General features: G+C 36.8%; 1 long non-coding RNA gene across 1 annotated transcript; it reads right to left on the bottom strand.

Annotated features, from left to right (window-relative positions):
* Positions 1–19,342: 19,342 nt before the first annotated feature.
* On the bottom strand, positions 19,343–22,394 carry LOC107289743. The gene is made up of 3 exons (XR_001548933.1): positions 22,283–22,394; positions 20,820–20,875; positions 19,343–20,250 (listed from the first exon to the last, which is right to left on the bottom strand). It is a non-coding gene; the product is annotated as an uncharacterized LOC107289743 (long non-coding RNA).
* Between the last annotated feature and the right edge of the window lie 1,071 nt (positions 22,395–23,465).

The raw sequence follows: 23,465 nt of genomic DNA, 5'->3' as shown, positions 1-23,465 counted from the left end.
AGTGGCTCCAGTGTTGAAATGGAGTATTGTGCTAACATTCAAATGGAACTTAAATACCCATATTCCAAATTCTGCCTTCTAGGATAGTAGAGACAGGAGCCATATTGGTGCAGTGGTTAGAATGCAGTACTACAGGCTACTTCTGCTGACTGCCAACTGCCTTCAGTTTGCAGTTCAATTCTCGCCGGCTCAAGGTTGACTCAGCCTTCCATCCTTGCAAGGTCAGTAAAATGAGGAGCCAGATTGTTGGAGGCAATATGCTGACTCTGTAAACCGCTAAGAGAGGGCTGTAGAGTACTGTGAAGCGGTATATAAATCTAAGTGCTATTGCTATTGCTATTTTGGCTGCTTTCTGCTATGTAACATTTTTTCAGGTACTTATCAGAATATCTTTTATATCCTCTGTCATGGTTCCGATAGATGAAACCGGTAAAAGAACTTCAAGGCAAGAATTCTTCCTTAAAGAACATTTTATTAGGAAACAAAGTATTGGCACTCACATAGTTGAACCCAAAACTGAGATTCCCTCCCCCAGATACAAAGTAACAAGTTGCAATTCCCACCCCACAAACACTGTCATAAATCACATTTCCCCAATTAACACCGGCTTCACAGGCCACCAAAATCTTATCAGACCATGTCCTTGAGTTCCCACACTTCTGCATTGTTATGGCTAGCTAAACCCTCAAGCATTTACCCCATCTTTTTTTATAAAAACATCATACCACTGACTTGTTTAGTTTGCAATTAACTGCCATTTCAAGAAGTCAGATATCCCTCTCTATACCCATGCATCTGATTTCCAACTCCTTAATGCATATTTTTTCTCTAGATTTTCAAGTTGATCTTCAACTTTATTTCTGTTTTCAAGACTACTGAAGAATCATGGTGATGCAGTGGTTAGAATGCAGTATTGCAAGCTAATTCTGCTGACTGCCAGCTGTTTGCTTTCACGGCTCAAGGTTGATTCAGCCTTGCATTCATCCAAGATCAGTAAAATGAGGACCCAGATTGTTGGGGGCAATACGCTGACTCTGTAAACCCCTTAGAGAGGGCTGTAAAGCACTATGAAGTGATATATAAGTCTAAGTACTATTCTATTGGTATTCAATCCATTTTGTATCATTTTCATATCTGATAAGCATTCTATCTGCCCTTTTCATCTAAGTCTTCAATAAAAATGGAAGTATAAAGGGCTGCGTCCAATGAATGAGGAGCTACAAATGGCTGCTCTTCAAGCGAACATCATTGAAACCAAAATATACCTATGACATTCCTACAATCTACTAAGAGAGAAGAAAATTAATAAATGAGAAAAGATTAGCTTGGCAATGTATGTACTTCAAAACTCTGTCCTGACCAGTGCTTTTTTTCTAAAAAAAAAAAAAAAAAAAAAGGTGCCGGAATTCACACACGTCATATACAACCTGCCTTGCCTACCCTATAAGGTTCCATCCAAAAAAGCTGCCGGAACTCCGTTCTGAGCGTTCTATGAGAAAAAAAGCCCTGGTCCTCACTTTGGCAATTGTTTTTGAGGTATTTATAGATCAAAATCTTTATGTTCTCGCTAGAATCTTCTGAGGTATCATTGTCAAAATAACTTCTTAATTCTCTGATTTTTTTTCTCCCCCCCCCCCCTTTTATGAAGATAAAAACTACATATGACCTCCTCCAGTCATCTAGTCATCAACTTTTCTCTAGGAGTTCTCAGTGATCATACATAGGATTAGGTCCCATAATTAGCCAGTTCTTTCTGTACTGATCTTGAAGTTATAAAACCATTCAAAGTGAACAGGTATTTCCTGAGACTTCCTGTATTTTTCTTTTATTCACCAAAGCTACTGGGATAAGTTTTCCATTATGGTTTGGTTGTTTTTGTTTTTCTCTTTCTCATAATTAAAATATTTTTAATTGACCAAACTTTTCTTTGATGAAATCTCTAGTTAATTAACAACTTAAATTTTGAGGAAATGTAATTCATTAAAAAAATGAAAAAACAGGATGCGTTATTTAATAGGCCTATGCTGTTGCCCAATATTTAATGATAAAGACCCTAATACCCTGAAGGGTTTATGAAGCTGACCACAGTGACTTCTCAGCTAAATGTTCCTCTGGACCAGTGGTTCTCAACCTTTTTAATGCCGCGACCCCAACCGGTCGTAAGTCAAGGACTAAACCGGTCATAAGTCGAAGACTAAACTGGTTGTAAGTCAAGGGCTAAACCAGTTGTAAGTCGAGGACTACCCAACCAGTCGTAAGTCGAGGACTTTCCCTGCCCGGGAGTGCTGTGCATGCGTGGTTCCGCCCCCTGCACCGGCCGAGGCATAGCTGGCAAGCGGCAGAGATGGAGCAGGCTGACCACCAGCTGGCCCAGCCCAAGGGAGGTAAGGCACCCACCGGAAAAGGGGGGGAAAATGGCGGACAAAAAAAATGGCGGACAGCCTTGCTTGGTGACCCCCATGAAATGGTCGATCGACCCCAAATGGGGTCCCGACCCACAGGTTGAGAACCAATGCTCTGGACAGTTTCTACAACACTATGATTTCATTATGCTCTTGGTTTAGGACTTAAGTAATGTTAAAGGCAATCCTATCCCTGATGCTGAGTTTGGAATTCCTAAAGCTTTCTTGGTTTCAACCATCATATCCTGCAGAAGACATTTCATGCAGCTTCATGGTTTTTGTGGCAAACATGGGCTTACCACAACTGATCATAGCATTGAATGATAATGATAATCGTTAAAAGATAATCGTTAAAAGTAGCCTTTAGTCTGGAGCAGATAAAATATGATCTGAAGATGCTGATTATGTGCCATCAAGTCTTTCCCCAACTTGATTATGTGCCATCAAGTCTTTCCCCAACTTGATCTTTCAAGTCTTTCAGTGATGAACTGATTACTACTCTATAATTGAGTTCAACTATCTTGCTGCTGGTTGTCTTCTTCTTCTCTTTCCTTTTTCCAGCATTACAGCTTTCTCCAGAGAATCAAGGCTTCACATAATATGTCTGAAGTATGATAATGAGATAACGAATTAATGAGAGCCAGTTTGGTGTGGTGATTAAGGTGCTGACCTAGCAAGTAAAAGACTGTGAGTTCAGTGCTACCTTAGGCATGAAAAACTGGCTGGGTGACCTTGAGCTAGTCACTTTCTCTCAGCCCAGCCCACTTTATATGGTTCTTCTTGTGGGAAAAATGGGAGGAGGAAAAAGTATTATGTAAATTCACACCTTATTTATAAAAATAAATGGGATAAAAAAAATCTAATAAATAAATAAATAAATTTGAGCCCGGTCATTTATATCTCAAGCGAGCACTCTGGGTTGATTTATTTGACGATTGATTTGTTTGTTTTCTTGGTTATCCAAGATATTCTCAGGAGAGAAATGTTGAGCCAAATTTCAAAAGCATCAATAATCTTTCTATTATGCTGCTTAAAATCCAAAAATCTGAAGATAGAATATATTTGTTTATTTATTTGGCTTATACATGACCAACAAACTCACCACAACCCAGGACAGCATTAACACCTGACTGTTGCCATGGTCCTAGCACTGCCTTGTGAAATTGCAGATCAGAGAAGTCTTGGACCTCCACAATCAGTAGACCAGCCTATTTCAGGAATTACTGGATCTGGAGAGACTCTATGAGGCACATGAAGATTTCCCCCAACAACTAAGGAGTAGTTTGTTCATTCATTCAGTCAAGCAGTCAATGTATATAGTCACCTACTCACCATGAAAAAACATCAGCAAAAGAACAAAAACAGCAATTAAAATATTGCATCCAAGGCAATTCATGTACCCACAGTGAATACACTTCACCCAGCTCACTTAATCTCCTGGCCTAATGCCTTTAAGTAGATTTATTTCAACTGTATGTTAGCCCCAGCTGATTTCACTAAAGGCATCTATCATAGATATGTAGATTAGAGGCTTTTTATTATGTACATTTTCTATTTTGTTTTTGTGGTGCGTGCCACCCAAAGTCCTCTGGGATTAGTGTGGGTTAAAAATACTGTTCATAAATAAATAAACAAAATAATTTAAAAGTACATTTCTGCCTTTATTTTATGTTATCGTTTACACCATTTATACAAAGGAATTTCTTCTATTGGACTTTAGTGGTATCTGATACAGGTTCTTCTTAACACTGACCTATTACTGCTAACAAAGCAATCTCAAGTCATCTTACTCTCAAGGCAAGCCCAGAAGTCTTGAAACATCTGTAGACTATATAAGAATAGCCCTGAAATCCAACCATAAGTCCACCTCATACTTCATCGTGTTTCCCACATGCTGCTAGGAGGTTCATATGTCAGAGAGGATGCAATAGACCTTTTGTTCATTCTCAGTTTTACATGTAGAATATTACGGTAAACATAGAATTAAGAGTGTAAGTCAAGTATTTCCATATCAGGCCAATGTCTAGCATCTTATTTCTTACAATGGGCAACTGCTTCCTCTTCTTAGAAGGCATACAAGCAGGACAATACATTTCTTCTTATGTCATTTCCCAGGACATAATATTTAGATGTTTGCTGAGTCTGACCAGAGGTGATATATATTGATCCTGAGCAGCAGCCTTAGGCAATCGTATAAGATATTCTCCTAGTCCAGTGTTGGTCACTATTATAGCTAGGATGATGGAATTTAAAAGAAGCAACACATTTTCCATTCTTGTCTTGGTCAAAGAAAAGAAAGGGCATTCTGGAGACTGAGTTATATGTGTTAATTCATCTGAATACAATACAGATCCCATCTGGTATTCAAGACTTTGCCTTTGCTGATGTGGAGATTTTACCCTTCCAGTTCACTGAAGATTCCAAAAGAGCATGAAGAATAATTCAAATAATATTACAGAAACTACTTCCAATGACATCGGCAGGCATTTCACAATATAAAGCACTAAAATAAACTACTTCTGAAAGCTAGTCTGAATGTAGTCTTATCTGTCCCTTTCCCTTTCTACATAGTGCTCTTGCTCTCCTCTTTAGAGAGTGATAGCTTGTTTTTGATCATTCTCTTTTTTTGTATCCATCAAATATGCTATCACTGAGTTAGCAGAAAACTATACCATCATAACATTTGTTGCATCCATTGCCCACTCCTGTCCTTCTTTTGCCTCTGCATGAAACAATTGAGTATAAATAGAGTATAATAATATAATGGGTGACAAAACCTAATACATTTTATACACGTATTGCCAGGACATGTATTGCCAGGACATGTTGTGCCATGTTTATATGCTAGCATAAACATGTGTAATATTTAGAGGAGTAATTCTCAACCACTTTTCCCTCATCCCCAAGAAAAGACCACAATTTGCTAGATAATACATTTGTTTTGTTGTTGTTTTTGAGAAATCAAGGCACATGTATTGCTCACATTTAGCACCATTTTATAAAAATTGCAGCCTCTAGGCTAAATCACTAAGAATCGAGCCTTTAAGTGGTAGAAGCTTGTCTTAACCAGATGTCCTGCAGATATACTAGAACTACAACTGGCCAGAAGTTCTGAGAATTATATTGTAATATAAGTACTCCTTACTTAATGACTACAACTGGGACTGGCAATCCCATTGCTAAGCGGTGTGATTGTTAAGTGAAACTTCATGTGACTGTGCCTGCCTTACAATGTCAGTTTCACTGCAGTAGTTAATCAAATCCCCTGCTGTCATTAGTTGCAACATCACATAACCGTGGCTTGCAACTTACTGACAGCTTTCTATGAAGGTTGTTTGATTTCCAAGGACTGAACAGACCAGAGGGTAGAAGACAACTGTACAAAATACTTTAGGTTCACACCACCCTCCTAGGCTTTACAAGTTGATATAGCCACATAATTAAATATTTAAAGGTTAGTCCTGATTTTGCTTCCCTCCAGAGGTTCTTGCAGTTGTTAGAATTCAGTACTGCCTCAGTGTGTTTGCCCCTTTTCTGATTGATGCTGAGTCTCAGGCCAAGCAAAAAACCAGGCTTCAGACTGGAATCACACCACAATAGGCTGTTTACCATAGCTCATGATCCTGACAGTTAAGTGAGAACCCTTTTGACTGTGTGGAAGAGTTATACAGTTCCACACATTGCTTTTTTTTCTTCTTCTTGCAGTCTTCTTATCCTTTTCTCCTATACATACTTTTGTAGGCTTGAGTGGAGTTAGGCTGCTTAGGGATGTTGTCATGTTCCTAAAAACCAGTGTTTGGCTGAATTAGCCACACACCTGGAGCTCCAGCCTAGATGCTTGTGAGTATATTGTGCATGGGGGATGGAGGGAGTGAGGGGGAAGGATGGATCCATCTCTTCTCAAATCTCTGGGGTTGTAAACGTTTACAGCCCTTTGGGAGAGATGATGAGCTGAGCCTATTCTTGGGGAAGTACAGGTGGGAAGCATTTATGTCTGGCTGTAGTTGCTTTCCCCAGATGCAGACAGCAACTCCAGCTTAATTCCCTCACAAAAAGCACAACATTCAAACTCAACTTCCCCATTGGCTTTGCTTCTTGGAAGTTGGCTGTGTATATTGGCTGCAGTTGATGTCATTAGACTGGACTAATCTGCAGAGGCAAACAGAACAGGTAAAAGGTGGCAATCAGAATTCTTAACAGCGCACATTAGGGAGTTGCAATAATTTCCATTGGATAAGCAATAATCCTTTGATAAGGAATAAACCAGACAGGGTAGAAGCTGAAAGCAAGTGAATTTGTCTTAATTGCATTGGGAGAAAGCTGCAAAATTCATTCTAGCTCAAGAAGATTATCCTGTATAAGAGGAAGGAGGTGGTGAATTTCACCTGGATGTTTTCCGGATAAGATAGCACAGGGAAAAAAGCTACTTTGTAAAGCTGCCTTCTGCTCTCTCTCTCTCTCTCTCTCTCTCTCTCTCTCTCTCTCTCTCTCTCTCTCTCTCTCTGCAATGATTGAGCATGCAGGTGGGCAATGCATATGCATGAGAGCATAATTAGGAATGGTTAAAATCTAGGAGGATCTCCACCTCCCATAGCAATTTTCAAATTACAAATGGTTTAACTAGCTTTTTTTTTTTGAATGAAGGGGTTTTTATTTACAATATGAGAAGCACAGATATACAAGTTGTGCAAAGAAGAAAAAAACGGGCATTGCCCTCCAACATAAGGCTGATGCAGGAATATCGTTAGATAAAGCTCGTTTAGTACTGAGCAAACCTTGGGACCAATGAAGCAAATGTTTCATGTAAATGGGTTGGAGTAGAATCTTTTGAGCAAATTCCCTTGGATTTGAGAAAATACAAGGTTTCATTTAAAAAAAAACTAGACTAAGGTCATTTTAGGGCCTTCTACTTCTCTCCTGTTTCCATGAAGAACACCAGTTTGGAGTAAAAATGGTCAGAGGGAGCCCCAAGGTACATAAAAAGAGGCATGGGGACAAACGTGCAACTTTTGCATTACCAGTTGCCCGTCTCTCTGTTAGTTTTCTCTCAGCCTCCTAGTAATAGCGGTTAAGGCAGACTGACCTCTAGTGTGCTGAATTGGAAGATGTTGTTTTGCATCTTTTAAAGCATTCTCATTCTATTTAATGGAAAAGAATTCAATGGAAAAATGCTACTTGGATTTTCACAGGTTGTGGTGGCTACAGGTTGGTCAAACGATGTTATAAGCATCCTGTTTTTATGTACAACCCGCTATTTAGAAATCTGCAGCCCTGCTGAAATCCCAAAGAAAGATATCCAAAGGATATCTTGAGAGTTTTTTTCCGACTGGAAATGTAGCAAAAAGGAAGGTTATAGAATAACGAAGAAAACAACAACTGTATTTTCCTCCACCTTGCTAGAAGAAAGCAACACAGAAAGAGATTCTAAAGGGAATTCAATAATAAGATAAGAGTAAAAGACAGATTTTAGACATATGAACAATGGAGGATATAGTCTTTCTCTATGTATATATTACTCACCAATAAAGAGTGAGACACATATACAGCCGAAGTGAGCATAAAATGGAGAATATATTTGTCCTGTTCAAACTTAATGTAAATGCACCAATTTCAGACTTCCTGAATATAAATTGAACCAAAAATGTAAATGCCTGCTGACACTAGCACTTCTTAGAATTTTGCAGCACGGCTTGTAACTAAAAAAAAAGTTAAAATGAATATATTAAGAAAATGCGTACAAAAGGCATTTTAAAACAGCAACATTGCTTGTGAGAAATATGTGTGTGTGTGTGTGCCTGTAAACCCAATCTCTAATTCACAGTAAATGGGGGGTCCTGATTGTAGGAGACATATGTTACAAGATGTACAGCTATATATCAATCTTTCATTTGTGTGTTGATGCAGGAAGATTTTTTTTTTATTTCACTAGACTACAAATCTTAGCAGCCTGAACTAAAGATCAAATCATATGACATTAAAAAAAATCTTGTGCTGTTTCAACTAGAGAAGAGTTAATTATGAAATTATAGACATCTTCAGCTTTTTAAAGGCTAATGATGTGTTGTATAGAAGTAGAGAAGGTCCATCAGTTTGAAAAATGTAGCAAATTTTACATGATATGTTGAGGGGCATACTTTAAAAGAGACCAAGGGCCATTTTGAGGAATTGATAGATTTAAGTGCTGTAAGATAATTATTTTGCCCCTTAACTGCTTCTATAATGTTTTTAAAAACACCTAACATTGTTAACAACAGTTAAAAATGGCTTTGAGGGCCATAGAAGAGATGCTGGCAAACTACAGCCACAGTGTTGCACCATTTTCATGTCTGACATATGTCATTTGACCACTGTGTTTAGTTGCTCCAAATCACAAAAGTTGCATGAATATATTCAAATTTTGACTGATGACTAGGAAGAATTTCATGAAGTTACAGATGGAAACTGAAGAACTATTCAGCATGAATATATTACAGAAGACTTTTGCATTGTCAGGGATCAAATCGATGGGCTTTGAGATATCTGTCAATTCTATGATGAATATGTAGTTAAGCATTTTTATTTTGCTTTTAAAGTACAGTAGTTGTAGTATCATAGCTTAATCAATTTCAATATGCACAATGTTAACTCTGAGGAAACTGTTTTGTAATAGCACATTCCTCTACAGGACTGTGCTTATTTTGAAGGACATAATCTGGATGACTATCCCAAATTTGGGTAAATGTTTTGTCATTTGCCAACTTTCCAATGCACAGTGATTCCATTCAAAGCATCACAGCTCCTAAATGATGACTTCATTCAGAATGGGAAAAAGATGCCTATAGAAATGGATAACTATATGGAAGTCACAATACTAAACAGACAACCCAATAGAATTTCTCCCGAGTCTCTGTTATTTATATGTTTGCTTATTTAAAGAATTTATATATTACTTTCCATATCAATTAGTTTTCACGTTTAAAAAGAGCAAAAAAAACCCTCTCCTATTTACATGCATCCCAAAAGGGGGGGTGTCAGATTGCAGTATGGTATATTACTTTTGACATATGACTTTTGGCTGAGTAGAAATGGGAGAGGACATGGCTGAGAGAAACTGCTCCAATCATAGTAACTGCAGCTTGAGTCTGTTAGTTGGCCCATTTAGCAAAGCATTTTTGTGGACTGCTAGGTACTGTGAATGAATTTATTTAGTAAATATGCCTGGTAATTAATATGGAATATTATTCTCTACAGAGCAACACTAAGGCAGATGATTTGCATTAGAGATGTGGACTAGTTATGTAAATGGATGTGTTATTTGTTTATAAAAACAGATTGTCTAAAGACCTAGAACTCCACCATATGCAAAAAGAAAAAGAAAAAAGAAAAACACAGCGCTTCATATCTTCTGCGTGCTCTGCATTTCTTCCTCTAATTAAGCTAAAAAGAGAAAGAGCCATATTGTCTCTCCAATTTGCATCTTGCTGATTTGGAAAATTTGAAATCACAGTCTTTCCTGGGTTAGATACAGTTCTCCAATCTCATTATCATTTTTGTCTTATCTTTAAAAAATATATTGCTTTAGCTGTAATATGCTTTCTACTGTGTTTTTTTAAAATAAGAGTCTTAATTCAATTCCAAACTAAAAACAGAGTCCTTATACTATTTAAATAGTATAAATTATTTTATATTATTTTATTATTTTATACATTTACTCTATACATTTTTTTTTAAAAAAAACCCCTCTATAGTGGTCACGATAAAATGTGGATAAACTTAGAAATTCTTCTCTTTTTTACACTCAAATAAACACTTTTTCATATGTATAAACATACACACATGTTTAGTTCTGCTCTACTAGTATTTATATTCTCCTAATTTGGATTTCCAGAATTTGTTGTTGTTACATTGGCCTTTTCTCTTTTTTTCATTCCCATTACATTTGTGCACTTTCATTCCCATTACATCACTGCCCACAAGCATAGTGTTTTTCAGCTTCAGCAACTTTAAGATATATATGGACTTCAACTCCCAGAATTCCACAGCCAACATGCAAACTTGGAAATTCTAGGAGTTGAGGTCCACACATCTTAAAGTTGCCAAGTTGAGAAATACTGCAGTAACACATAGTATGATGTCATCTCATTCTGGATCAGACTGCTGCTCTTTCTAGCCCAGCAGTTACTCAACAGCAAGACTCAAGAAGCATGCTGGAGTGGGTATTATAGGAGTAGCAGTACCTGGAATGGGTATTATAGGAGTAGCAGTACCTGGAGTGGGTATTATAGGAGTAGGAGTAGAAGAAAAAGATAGATAACTCAACTTTTGGGTAGTTTCTGCATTGTATACCATTTTCAATGTTGTTGGAAATGACCAGGTGACAATACAAAAAAACATGTTGCTCAATTCCTTTTCTTCTTGCAAAAAAAAAAAAATAGCAAGAAAAAAAATCTTGTTTTCCCACAAGACAAAGGAATCTTCCAAAGACTGGAGTTCCAGCTGATGGATTGATCCAATTTATGTAGTCATCGATCTATCCAAGAAACTCTAGGCAGCAAACAAACAAAAACAGAGAATTAACTAAAACAAAAGCCAGCTAAAACAGCAATTATTCTTGCCCATTTCCACATAATTATATCCAGTTTCTTCAACCTTATTTCTTCTGACTCCATCTCCAGGTCACCAGAAAATAATCTGCTCTGATCACTACAGGCATAGAGATCCCTTTATTACCTGCTACTTGATTAGAGAAATAATTTTGCCACAGCATCTTGTAAGAAAAGATTTTTTTAAATCCACATTTGCTCAATCTTTGAATCCCAGTTTTATAAAATAGATTGTAGGGATGTATTTCAAGGAAGAGAACTCTTATTTTATGGAGGACATCTATGATAATCTTTAGAGTTAATAATAAAAGGACTTGGAGATCTCCTCTTTCTAATGCAACAGAGCCCCAGAGATTCCAAATAAAGTCACATCGATCATTATTTCTAATTTACTATGGGGTTTATCCATTTGTTTCAGAAACAAAAAATTAAGGTCACTTTCTAAAAGAAAAGCCTCAAAAAGTTATCTTCATAATCTTCCTGTTTTAGTGAAAGCTGTTCTATTTTATGAAATATAGTAATTAATAGAGTATTAACACCTCAATCACCTACTCTTTTTTCATTAATTTAATTTAATTTTAATCAATTGGTTGAATTGAACTCCTAGTCTTTATCCCTCTAGATGGTTTACAAAGAAAATCAAATGTGCAAAACAGATCGCTGAAACATTGAACACTTTAAAACAACACAAACAAATAAAAAGCGAACCAACAAAAATAGCAAAAAAAAAGTAATATACTTACTTTTTTTCCGGCATATAAGACGACTTTCTAAACCCTGAAAATCTTCTCAAAAGTCGGGGGGCGTCTTATACGCCCAGTCGTCTTATACGCCGGAAAATACGGGTATTCTATTTTATTCCTTTACACATGTGGTTTGGCATATTACTCATCAAGTTTTCTCTCCCCCCCCCTCTCTCGCTCAAACTCTATATTTTAACTGGAAAAGTTGGGGGTCGTCTTATACGCCCAGTCATCTTATACGCCGGAAAATACGGTACTAAAAATCTAGCCACAGATTTTTTTTTAGGGTTTTATTATTTTTAAGTCCACCAACTTTAGTCTCTGTATTACATAGTTGGTTCCGAAGCTGAGATATATCCATAATAAAGGTTTGATTTCCAGTTGCTGCCTGATTGCTGAGTGACAAATATAGTTAGACCTTAGCGAGTGGTACATCTCACATAAAAGAACGTGCTCTCTGAGATAATATCTCAGCTCCAAGCCATTATGACATTTAAAAGTAACGACCTAGATTTTATAATTTGCCTAGAAACAAAAAACCCCCACAAGTATTTCATTACTCTAAAATTAGAATATCTTGGGGTTACTCCAGAAAACTTCTTTCACATAAACTTTCTGATAGCTTTGTAATATCAAGTCTAGTGCAGTAGTCAAGTCACAAGTCATCCAACATATGTACCATGATTTAATGCTCTGTTTTAATGCTCTTTTTTCTTACAAATCAATATACATGACGTTACCAGCCAAAAGTGATTTTAAGTTAATTTCTATCATTTAAAAATGCATGCATCTAAACAGGATCACATCTCCATCTTTTCTTACTGGCTCCCTTCTAAATTTGCAGTCTTTGGTAGTTTGGCTGCTTTCTTGTTCTCTAATTTATATGGTGAGGTAAAGCAAAATACATTCCTTATGTGAAAGAACTGTCAGAATGCTGTTGTTTTTATGCTTTTTAGTTTTGCTTTGATGATGAGAATGAGAGTTCTGCTACAGAACTGTGTTGTCTTGGCAATGCCACAGATACACTCAAAAGTACCCTACAGATATCATCAGTTTACAATTTATAAAGTTTATAATTTGACTTGTGAGATATTCATTTATTGTTTATAGCTTTCTTTATTGGAGGGGTATCACATTTTTCCACCAAGTAGCTGGCAAAGCAGCTGTCAAGATTAACACATTAAGGAAACACAAAAGAAAACACAAACTCTGTTAATGAACAAACTACACATTTGTGATGGGTATGTCATACGATACAGTTCAAAATCCATCAGTGTAAAAATTCCTAAATTAAATATTTATATGGGCTTACTTCAGCTATTATCTTCCAAAGCAATTTCTACCTATCCCTCTTAATGCCAAGACTTTGCTTTATATTCCCAAAACATGTTAATTCTTGGCATTTTTTTGTTGGATATTGATAGTTAATTTATATGTCACAGACTATTTCTATTCCTCACCTCTCTCTTTTTTCTTTCTTTCTTTTCACAGAAATGTCAGCTCCTTACATTACACAGATGACCTGAGGAAAACAAAGATCTGCTGGGACTGGATGGGAACAGAATGGAGATATTCATTTCCCCAGCATAGATGGTGTAACAAATCAATCTTGACTTTGCTGATAAATTGAACTTCAAGCTTTGCAAGGCTCCTTTTCAGGTGCAATCCAGTGTGAGACATAGCAGGAAGGAAAAACAAACGGAGCCATCTTTTTTTTTCTTTTTTTTTTGCACCTTAGTATTTCATTTTGCAAAAACCTGCTCAATAGGGAAATCAGCTGCAGTATGCTGTAGGTTAAAAATATTTCTGGGGGGAAAAATGAAGGAAACACAAGACGAGGACTAGATACACCAGCTTGTCATTTTATGAATCTTGGCAACAAGAACTGACTTTAAAAAAACGCACATATACCTTCCTTCCTTCCTTCCTTCCTTCCTTCATTCATTCATTCATTCATTCATTCATTCATTCTTGTAAAATATTTAATAGCAAAATAAATCATAAATCCAAAAAGGACGCTGAGTCTTTACATAATTATTGGAAACTCAGGGTCTCATCACATATTCCCATTTATGAATGGGTAAGGCAGGCACAATTATTCCAGTATTTGAGAGGCTGCCACGAAGAAGAGGGGGTCAAATTATTCTCCAAAGCACCACAGGGCAGGACAAGAAACAATGGTTGGAAACTGATCAAAGAGAGAAGCAACCTGGAATTAAGGAGAAAGTTCCTAACAATGAGGACAATTAACCAATGGAACAGCTTGACTTCAGAAATCATGGGTGTTCCATCACTGGAGGTTTTAAAGAAGAGACTGGACAGTCGCTTGTCTGAGATGGTATAGGTTCTCCTGCTTGAGCAGGGGGCTGGACTAGAAGACCTCCAAGGTCCCTTTCTATTCTGTTCTATTCTATTCTGTTCTGTTCTGTTCGCCTAAAGAGTTAAAATAATACTTAGTAAAGTGACAATAAATATTGGATAATTCTAAAGTTCAGCCCACCATCTCCTTTTCTACTGATTGGTTTGGGGCTAATAATGGTATGATCTAGCTTTAGAGTTTGAATGGATTTGATTTTTTTTTCATGTGGTCCAGAATATAATTGTTTTGGAAACTAGGGTTCTGCAAAAAATCTTTCTAGCCCTGCTTTTCCTTCCCACTCTCTTTCAGAAGAAAATGCACACTGCTACTAAAGTGGTTGAAGCCATTTTTGAACAGATGGAAACTTGTGCCCTTGTTGGAGAAATACTCTGAGAAAATTCCCAGTGCCCTTCTCTCTTCTCTGCCACCCAAGTGGCGATGGTCAGGGCCATTCCTCTACTCCAGTGATGGCAAACCTGTGACACATATGTCAAAGATGACACACCATGACATTTTGGATGACACACTAGCATTCACCAACACCTGACAACTAGTCTCATGTGATTTTCAGAAGATACGTAAGAATGGGGTATGCTCTGACACAGCCTCAGGACCCTCCAAACATAGATTTGCTTTGCTCAAATTTCAGTTTTGTAATTATTTGATGTTTCCTTACATAAAACATAACACCACAAATGATTGTGCTGCATTTTTCAGATAAATAAATATGTAAATAATTGTTTCTCTTTTGTTAGCAGGGAAGTGACATGCCGGCAGAATCAAGTAAGGCATTTTCCAAAGTTCCAAACCCAAAAGATTTACCATTATTGCTCTATTCAGTCAGGACAAGCAATTTAAGAAGTTTCCAGAATTTTATTAAGAGTTGCAGAATCTTATCAGATAACAAGGACCATATTAAACTCACGCCCCTAGATAAAAGATCCCAAATACATATTCAGGGAAACTTACTCAGATAATTTCATGCAACGAATTTCAAATGATGCAGGTCATGTACAAAATTCTAAGCTAGTGGATAATCCACCCCAAATGTATCTTTGCACATGCATATCACAATTGTGGCATTGCCATAGCAACCTGCAGTACTATAGACTTATCCCATTAACTATAGAAGCTGTTTCATGGCTCAGCGTGCAGGTCCATTCCACCTGAACTTTTCTCTTGTGCTTATGTGAGCTTAGGGACCATTTGTTGGTCTATTCTGAGCTTTTTCAGCTATCTTTGCATCCTAATAATGATGTCTGTTTGGCTAAGGCTAAATTTCTTTATTTGCACTAAATTCCTTATGAATTCCCTCCATTCCTCTGGATTCATTCATCTCTTACAGTCCCAAACTGCAATCATCAACATAACTCCATCACTGGCCTCCTGACTAGTCCTGTTGTGAGCTACAATTCAGCAACATGTAGAGGATCCCAGATTCTTCATCCCTGGGCAAGAGAAACCAGAATCCATGTTTTGCTCTTCTTATGAGCATTAGTGGACAGTGGCTCAGGAGATCACTGATCTCTGGAATAATTTAGAGAAGAATGGTAAATCCAGAAATGAACAACAGCAGGAGTACGTCTCATGTATCTGGAGGGAAAAATACCTTATTGTTTGCCATATTGCTTTGTGATTCTGCAAAGTTCCTCTTAGATCAGGGATGTCAAGCCCACTTGCAGCACGGGCCATATGGTGACATATTGGGAATTTTTCGCCTTGGCGGTGCCGGGGTGGGTGTAGCCAGATGCATGGCCAGATGTGGCCTGTGGGCCGCAAGTTTGACATGCCTGACTTAGATGGTAAGTGTTTTGTTAAAAATGTAGGACCTTGGCAGCCATCTTTAAAATGTACCCACCATATGCTTTCAAAATTCCTAATGTATCCAGAGCCTAATCTACATGCCTTTTTCCTTCACATGTACAGTTCACCTGCTTCAGAGGTTTCCAGGGATGCCCTCCAGGAATGGGGACATAAGAGGGAAGAATCATTTGATCTGCCAGAGCTGGTAACCTAGTCTACTCTTTCTTTCTCTCACTAAACAACTTTGTGTGAAATCCTTGACTATTCAAAGACACAGTGAATGGCAGAGGACAATATCTATACTCCATCTAGTGATTTGGAATGTAAGAGGGATAAATGGTACAGTTTATGAATAAATAAATAAATAAATAAATAAATAAATGAATGAATGAATGAATGAATGAATGAATGAATGAATGAATGAATGAATGAAAAAGAAAACAAGTAAGGCTATGAACTTAGGAAAAACAGGAAGTGTAAGGACCTGCCTCAGCTAAACCTCCCAAGAAAGCAGAACTCTTGAAATATGCAGCATTTCAACAGGAACTTTTATTGGGGTTCCTGATTACAGAAAAGTAAGGCAGGTTCTGGGGGTTTCCTGCGCAAAACAATACATTCAAAGTAAGAATCCAAAACCCCACCCCAACTGTCCATTCGGTCAATTCAAATACAGCCAATCCAAAGGTGTAAAATTGTTGTAGGAACTAACCAATAAGGCGCCGCTTTCAAGGTTGTCAGGTCTCATCGCGCCATCTTCCCTCTGTCCAGAGATAAGGCAGATGGCCAGAGGCACATTCCTTTCTCACCCCAAGAAAGGGCAGGGACATTTCAAAGAGAAAGAACAAAGCAAAGCACAGCAAAGGAAATACACTACAGAAAGCCCATATGCCCCTCCCCCCCTAAATAGAATGGCAGAACCTGAAAAAGGGAAAAGGGGATTGAGGGGAAATGGATTTAAGGGTTCTGACAGGAAGGATATAATAGATACAAATGGAGGTGTTCTGATCTTGTGGTAAGGAATTAATAAATACATATGCATAGGAAGTAAAAGTATAGTGTTTTTTTTTATGAAAAGGCTAAAATATGTGTCAGAAACATAAATCTGTATCATCTACATTGTTCTACATATACAACTAGCAATTCATAAGCTGGTGAAAGTTGTATGTAACGTTACAGTGAATGGTAATAAATAGAGAATGCAGCTATGATGTCTTGGGAGAGAAATTGTTCCATGTTCTGAATGAATGAATGAATGTGTTCCATGGGGGAAATATTTTGATAAGTAACATTAATGGTGGATTGGGGTGAAGAATGATATGAGGGAATGCAAAAAGCTTGGCCGGGCCATTTGAGGACCATATTTGATGAGTATTTACTTATAAAAATCTTTGTTTGTTTCAAATAAGTCTATTCATAAGTGGATATGAATTAAAAAATTAAATTAAATTGAATAAAATTAAAAATGACGATGGCTTTGATTATGTAAAGATTGTGATAATTATTGAAGGGTACTGTAGTCAACACTCTACCCACTACGGAGATCCATTGCTCCAACCCCCCAAAGATATGGCCACCCAGACTCTTTTTTAAATGTCTTCAGCAGCACTACCTCCTAAGCCAGTCTGTTTCATGATTTTTCTTAGGATATTTTTCATGAGGTCCAACTGAAATCTATGTTTGTTCCTTGAGTATCTTCTAGAAACCTCTCAACAATTCTTCCCCAAGTACTACATGGTAGCCCTTCATATTTTTGGAAACAAGTATCTTCTCCTATCTACCCACTGTCTTCTCATCTCCATGACAACACACCCAGTCCCTCCAACTGTTTCACACATTGCTCACCTGAGACCAGATAAATCTCATCACCACCACCATCTCTATGTTATGTTGCCCAATATGGTTCTTAGCAGCCTTTCCAATAAATAACCTAGAGCTAGAGTTACAGGAGTAACACATAGAATAATGCCCTTGAGGTGTACAGTTGTATGCTACTGGTTTAAAATTGGGTGGAAATATAAAGGAAACTGAAACACATTGAACCCAATGAATAACCCAGGACTTCTGAGTGAAATACAGAATTCTGTTCCATGTTATTGCTGGTAGCTGAATCATCTGCCATTTCCTTATTTCCATACTAACTATTTTCTGCTTCATAAATTAATGTTAGGGAAAAACGACGTCATCCTGGGAAAGTTGGATCATGCTAGAAAAAGGCTTGTCCATGTCATGTTTCTTTCAAAAGCTTCTCATGGTTTTTTAAGTTCCCTGATAAATATTGTCTAGTTTGTTCTGTTGGTTTGTTGTTGCAATGGCCCCCAGTAAAAGACAAATGACTTTGTATGAATGTTGTAGTTGTAGCTGAATGCATATCTCAGAAATATTTTATATCATTTGAACTCCACACACTGAAAATGAGTCTTGTCAGAATTTCAGAAATGCTTTTTTTTTGGGTTAGGTATGAAAGTTACATAATAAGTATATCAGTTACATAATCTAAGAGAAGTCCAAGCCAATAACCTTGCTGAAAACTTTTATTATGATCCACACAAAACAGACTGTATTATCTACAGATCTGATATAACAGTTCCAACAAAATACCTCTTCCCAGTTTGCAAACACAGCTCAAGGCTGTTTTTTGTTATAAAAAACCTTACTGACATATAGAGAAAATGCCTTATATGCAGCAATCACATAATCAATGGTTTTATAATATTGTCACAATTACAATATATTAAAGAGACTTTGTAAATAAAAGGCTACATTTATATTTACATAACACATAAAATTGATACATAAAACAAATCAGGAACAATATTCTGTATTACATTTGCAGTAGGAAATGAACAATATGCTTAAAATTTTGTCTTGCACAATAAAGTTCTAACATAACAAAATTGCTAACATTTCTGTCACTTAAGTTTTATTTATTTAATCATCATAAAAGTTTCTCATTATCTAGCTGCATACAACTGCATAGGCTGAAAAGGTTTTCTTTGCAGTTAAAATTAGCCCCTGTTCCTGTGAAAAATGCAACAAGTGCAGTCAATTACAGCAGAAGGACAATTCAACCATGATTTCATCAGAAATGCTGTATATTTTGTCCTCTACCATCAGTTTGGAAATTGTATAGATTCTTTTACATTTCTATTATATATCACACAGAGACTCATAAACTTTAGATAAGTAACTATAAATTAACTGTAAATTAATCAAAACCATAAATAAAACAACTGTACAATATTTAAGTAGTCCAGCAACTTAACTCTAGCCTCAAAATGGAGTCTTAACACTCAAAGCTACGACTGAAAGCAAGGACAAGATAAACAGCATTCTATAAGATTTCAGAGTAATTCAGCTATCCAAACATTGCAGACCATGTTAATAACCAGTCAAATGTCTCATTTTTACTATTATTTTTTCTTATTCTTTCTTTAAAAATACAAATAACAAATACAAAAGTATTAAATACTATCAAAAAACAGTATAAATATGATGAAATTTTAAATACAATCATACATAAAAATACGTTTAAAATGAAAATAAATTAAGGAAAGTTGCAATGGGCTGGAAAGCAAGGTACAGCTTTGCAGTCTTGCTAGAAACCAGAAATACTATTGGAAGAAGAGGGGAAAAACAGCCACCAAAACCAATCTTAAGCCTCAAACAAATTTGAAAACGGTGTTTTTTTGAGAAACATTGCTATGAGGCCATTTAGGTCACTTTGTGTTGGTTTGCCCCTTGCTACTAAGAAGATATAACTGTAGCCATTGTGATCTAACTGCAGAAAAAGTTTTTAAATGATTTATGGCTTAACGTAATAGTCAATCCAGACTGCTGCCCAAGTAATTCCTCTGTAACTCAGATTTACTTTTAAAAATAAATCCCCCTGAACAAACAATATTTTCAAAGTATTTTGAACCCACAAGCAATCCTTAATAGAAGAGTGGAATTACTCATAATGCATGAAACACTTTTGAGCTTCACAAGAAAGATAAGCCTGACTCAAAATGTCAAGCACCATACCCAACACTCAATAAGAAGTTGCCTTCATTCTGTGAGAACAAGTTTGAGAGACAGGAGGAAGAGCTGCAACCTAGACAATATTCTGATCAATAAAATCTGAGTCCAAAACAGGAATGTAATTAGGGTAAGCACCTCAGAATTGACTCTCCTTAGTTTTCTGGAATGTAAGAGTAGGAGAGGAAGAGGCACATTCAGACTTCCAAGATTCTGTTACTGTAATCTTATAATAAAAGTCACATTAGAATTCAGGATTTTGGCTTCTGGGTTTGAAGGGCCAATGTAGCTCAACTGAGTTATTCTCTTTTAGTATTTCATGAATACAGTGTCATCGTCATCCACTGAAAAACAATATGGAGAAATGAACTGAATCATTTATTTAATATTCACCAGCAATATTTTATCTCAACATTGTTAATGGTCCCAATGAGAGAATAAATTTTGGATTGTTCTTTGTCCTAATTCAAGGCTAAAGAACCTCATTCTGTCAACAACGTGAGGAAGCTATTCCTAACAATTCCGCAACTATCAATACAGTTGCCTAAAGGAAAGAGTGCATGTACAATATCTGTATCTGTATATATGTGTATGCAAGCATGATTATATGGACCAAGCTCTGTAAGTGCTCTCAGATGAAGTGGCATTATAACTCAGAACCTGAAGCTCCTTTGGCAGAATTCTTGATCCAGCTGCAGTACAGTTGCTTCAAACAGCAGTTCTGAGATAATATTTCCCCCACCCATTGTTTATTGGAATAGCACAAGAGGAACTTACATTGGGTACATGGAATAGAAGGTGCTGAAATGAGCCATTACATTCTTTAAAGAACCTTCTTTATCCTTGAGAACCATAGGCTACATATATCTTGGATTTCCCCCCCCCATAAAGATCATAGAAATCTCATCCTTACCTCAGACTCTAGAAGGTAGATACCTTTGCCATCTTTGGTCATATTATAAAAGGCTTCTGTAAAAGAAAGGAAATAAGGAGAAATTATGAGATATTCAGAGAGAAAAAGGCAAGACTGGTTATCTCCTATCTTTGCATCTCAAAAAACAGATCAGCTGTAGCAATGAAGAGTCCTTGAGGAAAATGCCCTCTCCTTTCCCAGTGTGAGCAATTGACAAAAGTCACATCAACTTTTTAAATGCCTCACAATATTCTCTACTCCACAACATCACAAATATGTCAACAAACTAAATGATGCTAAGATTCAACTATTTCTAGAGTTTTGTACTAGTCCATTTCATTACAAGTTCACACATTTTAAAAACTGACTTGTAGGACTTTAACGGCAAAAACCAGAACCTTCCATTGTTCCTGGAAGCCTATTGTTAAACAATGCAACAAAAGTATGACCCAACTAAATGTAGGGTCTGTTGCATTTCCAAATTACCAATTAATTTTATAAGAACCATTTGTAAAGCAAAGATGATCTAAATGTGAGGTGATGAAAGCATGAGTCCCAGTGGGAAGAGTTGCTCCTTCAGAAAACATTTGCTTTTGAGCATCTTTTCATCCACCTCTCTCCATCCCCACATCCTTAATAGGAAATCTGAACCAATTTATATCCTTTAATTCAGGGATCTTCAAGCTTGGCCCTTTTATGACTTGTGAAATTCAACTCCCAGAATCCCTCAGCCAGTGTGCCTGGCTGAGGAATTCTGGGAGTTGAAGTCCACAAGTCATAAAAGGGCCAAGTTTGAAGATCCCTGCTTTAATTCCTGGAGGAAAACCTTTATTTTTCCCTTGGTTGAAGTACAGCAGGTAGCACATAGAAGAAGCCTCAGAGGTACAGTAGCACCAAGCCTTAAAACCTGGCAGAGAAGGGTACTTCTTTTTTCCATCATGTATCATGGGTTGTTGTGACATGAGATAGAAGGCCATATAAATTGTGTAAATAAAACAAGCTATCTCTTTTCTGAGATATTGTCTCCCAATTCATTTGCTTTTCTATCACAATGGAATGCAGTTATTTCAGTTGTTTTGCTTGTAGCTATTTGGTTATTTGCTTGTATTATTTACAATCAGTTTTAATACCTTTTAATACCTTTTAAACTTCTTCCATCTAATGAATTTTTCTTCTGCTTCATTGTAAGCTGCCTGATTATGGTTGCCCCCCAAAAGGTTTTTGAGTTTTTTTTTAAAACAACAACAACAACAAAAATGGGGTATAGAATTTTGAAAAAAAACCTGTCAATTCCTTGCCTTCTAATGATATCTGCAAATCTTAAAAAAAAAAAACCTTGCATCTTTCTTGCAGTGATCTAAAATGAGCTCATTGAAACATTCATTTGTATTCTGCAAAGGGCCATCTGTGAAATAATTTCCCCTGGAGTCCTATGTAAGAAATTTAGTGAAAAGTCTACTTACCCATCATAAGTTCCACACGTAGCATGAAACAGGCAAAGTTCTCAAATGTGATTTTTAGATCAGGATTTCCATACCGGACTGTCAGCAGTTTACAAAGTCGATCGCTGAGTGAGATTCCTTTGGAAACATAAGAATGCCCACAAAGATGCTTAGATCACTATCAATCATATTTATTTATTTATTTATTTTAAACAGGTCCTATTTAAGAAAGTAGAATTTAGTTTGGCACAGATCTTTATAGATTTATGCATTCAGGTACCTTTTTTAAATTCAATAGTTTCTCCTATGGGGATTGGTTTGTTGGAGATGTATATTTTATCATGCCATGAGAGATTAATAACTAACAGCAAATCGTATAATAGATTTAAGTATTGAGCAGGGATTTGAACCCAGTGCCTCTGGTCAAATTCAATGCTTAATCCATTACACTTCACTGGATCTAATTATAATGGATTATAATGGTTAACATATATAAGACAAGGCAAAGTTGAACTGTGTTATATGCAGGACATTTTACAAATGTGTCATTTATTTGCAAACATTTTGTAGCATTTCTCTCCTTTTTTTCTTTTTTTCTCACATCTCGCAAATAATGTCTCTCTGTAAAAGAGAACTATATGACTGTGCCCATCATATTCCAAACTCCAGTGGTTTCAACTTATGCTGCCGCGGCAATAGCCAAAATCCAAAGCTGCATGGCTGGTATCTGGTGGGTGAATATTTTCCATATCAAGACAGTGGTGACTTCCCTCCAGATGAAAATGTAGGTAGTTGCTGGAGCAAAGAGGCAGGTAGTGAGCAGGTAACTCACACTGAGTGGAGTAAAGGCTTTCTCCAACATGGTATTTTCCAAATGTGTTTGTTTATTACTTTCTGTTTGTATTCATTGAATATATTTCCATGCCGCCACAAACAAAAAGTCTCTCAGCAGTTTACACACACAAAGAAATTCCAGGATATCCACGTACAAAGATAAAAACACTATAAAAACCCTACAGAGCCCAACTTCGCAGCCAGCCTTGCTTGAAAAAACTAGAGAGCACTGATCTGAGGAAGACTATTTTGGTGCAGTCTGTGGCTAAACTGATTATCTATTCCAGTTCAGGCAAGCTGAGAAGTATTGATGTGTTTGTGAATTGCACTGATTTTAATCAGAGGGCTTTTAGTACAGCCATAGTTCTCA

The sequence above is a fragment of the Protobothrops mucrosquamatus genome, unplaced genomic scaffold, assembly GCF_001527695.2.
Source record: "Protobothrops mucrosquamatus isolate PMUCROS unplaced genomic scaffold, P.Mucros_1.0 scaffold_138, whole genome shotgun sequence".
NCBI classification, from domain to species: domain Eukaryota; kingdom Metazoa; phylum Chordata; class Lepidosauria; order Squamata; family Viperidae; genus Protobothrops; species Protobothrops mucrosquamatus.
This window is presented reverse-complemented; position numbering and strand designations above follow the sequence as displayed.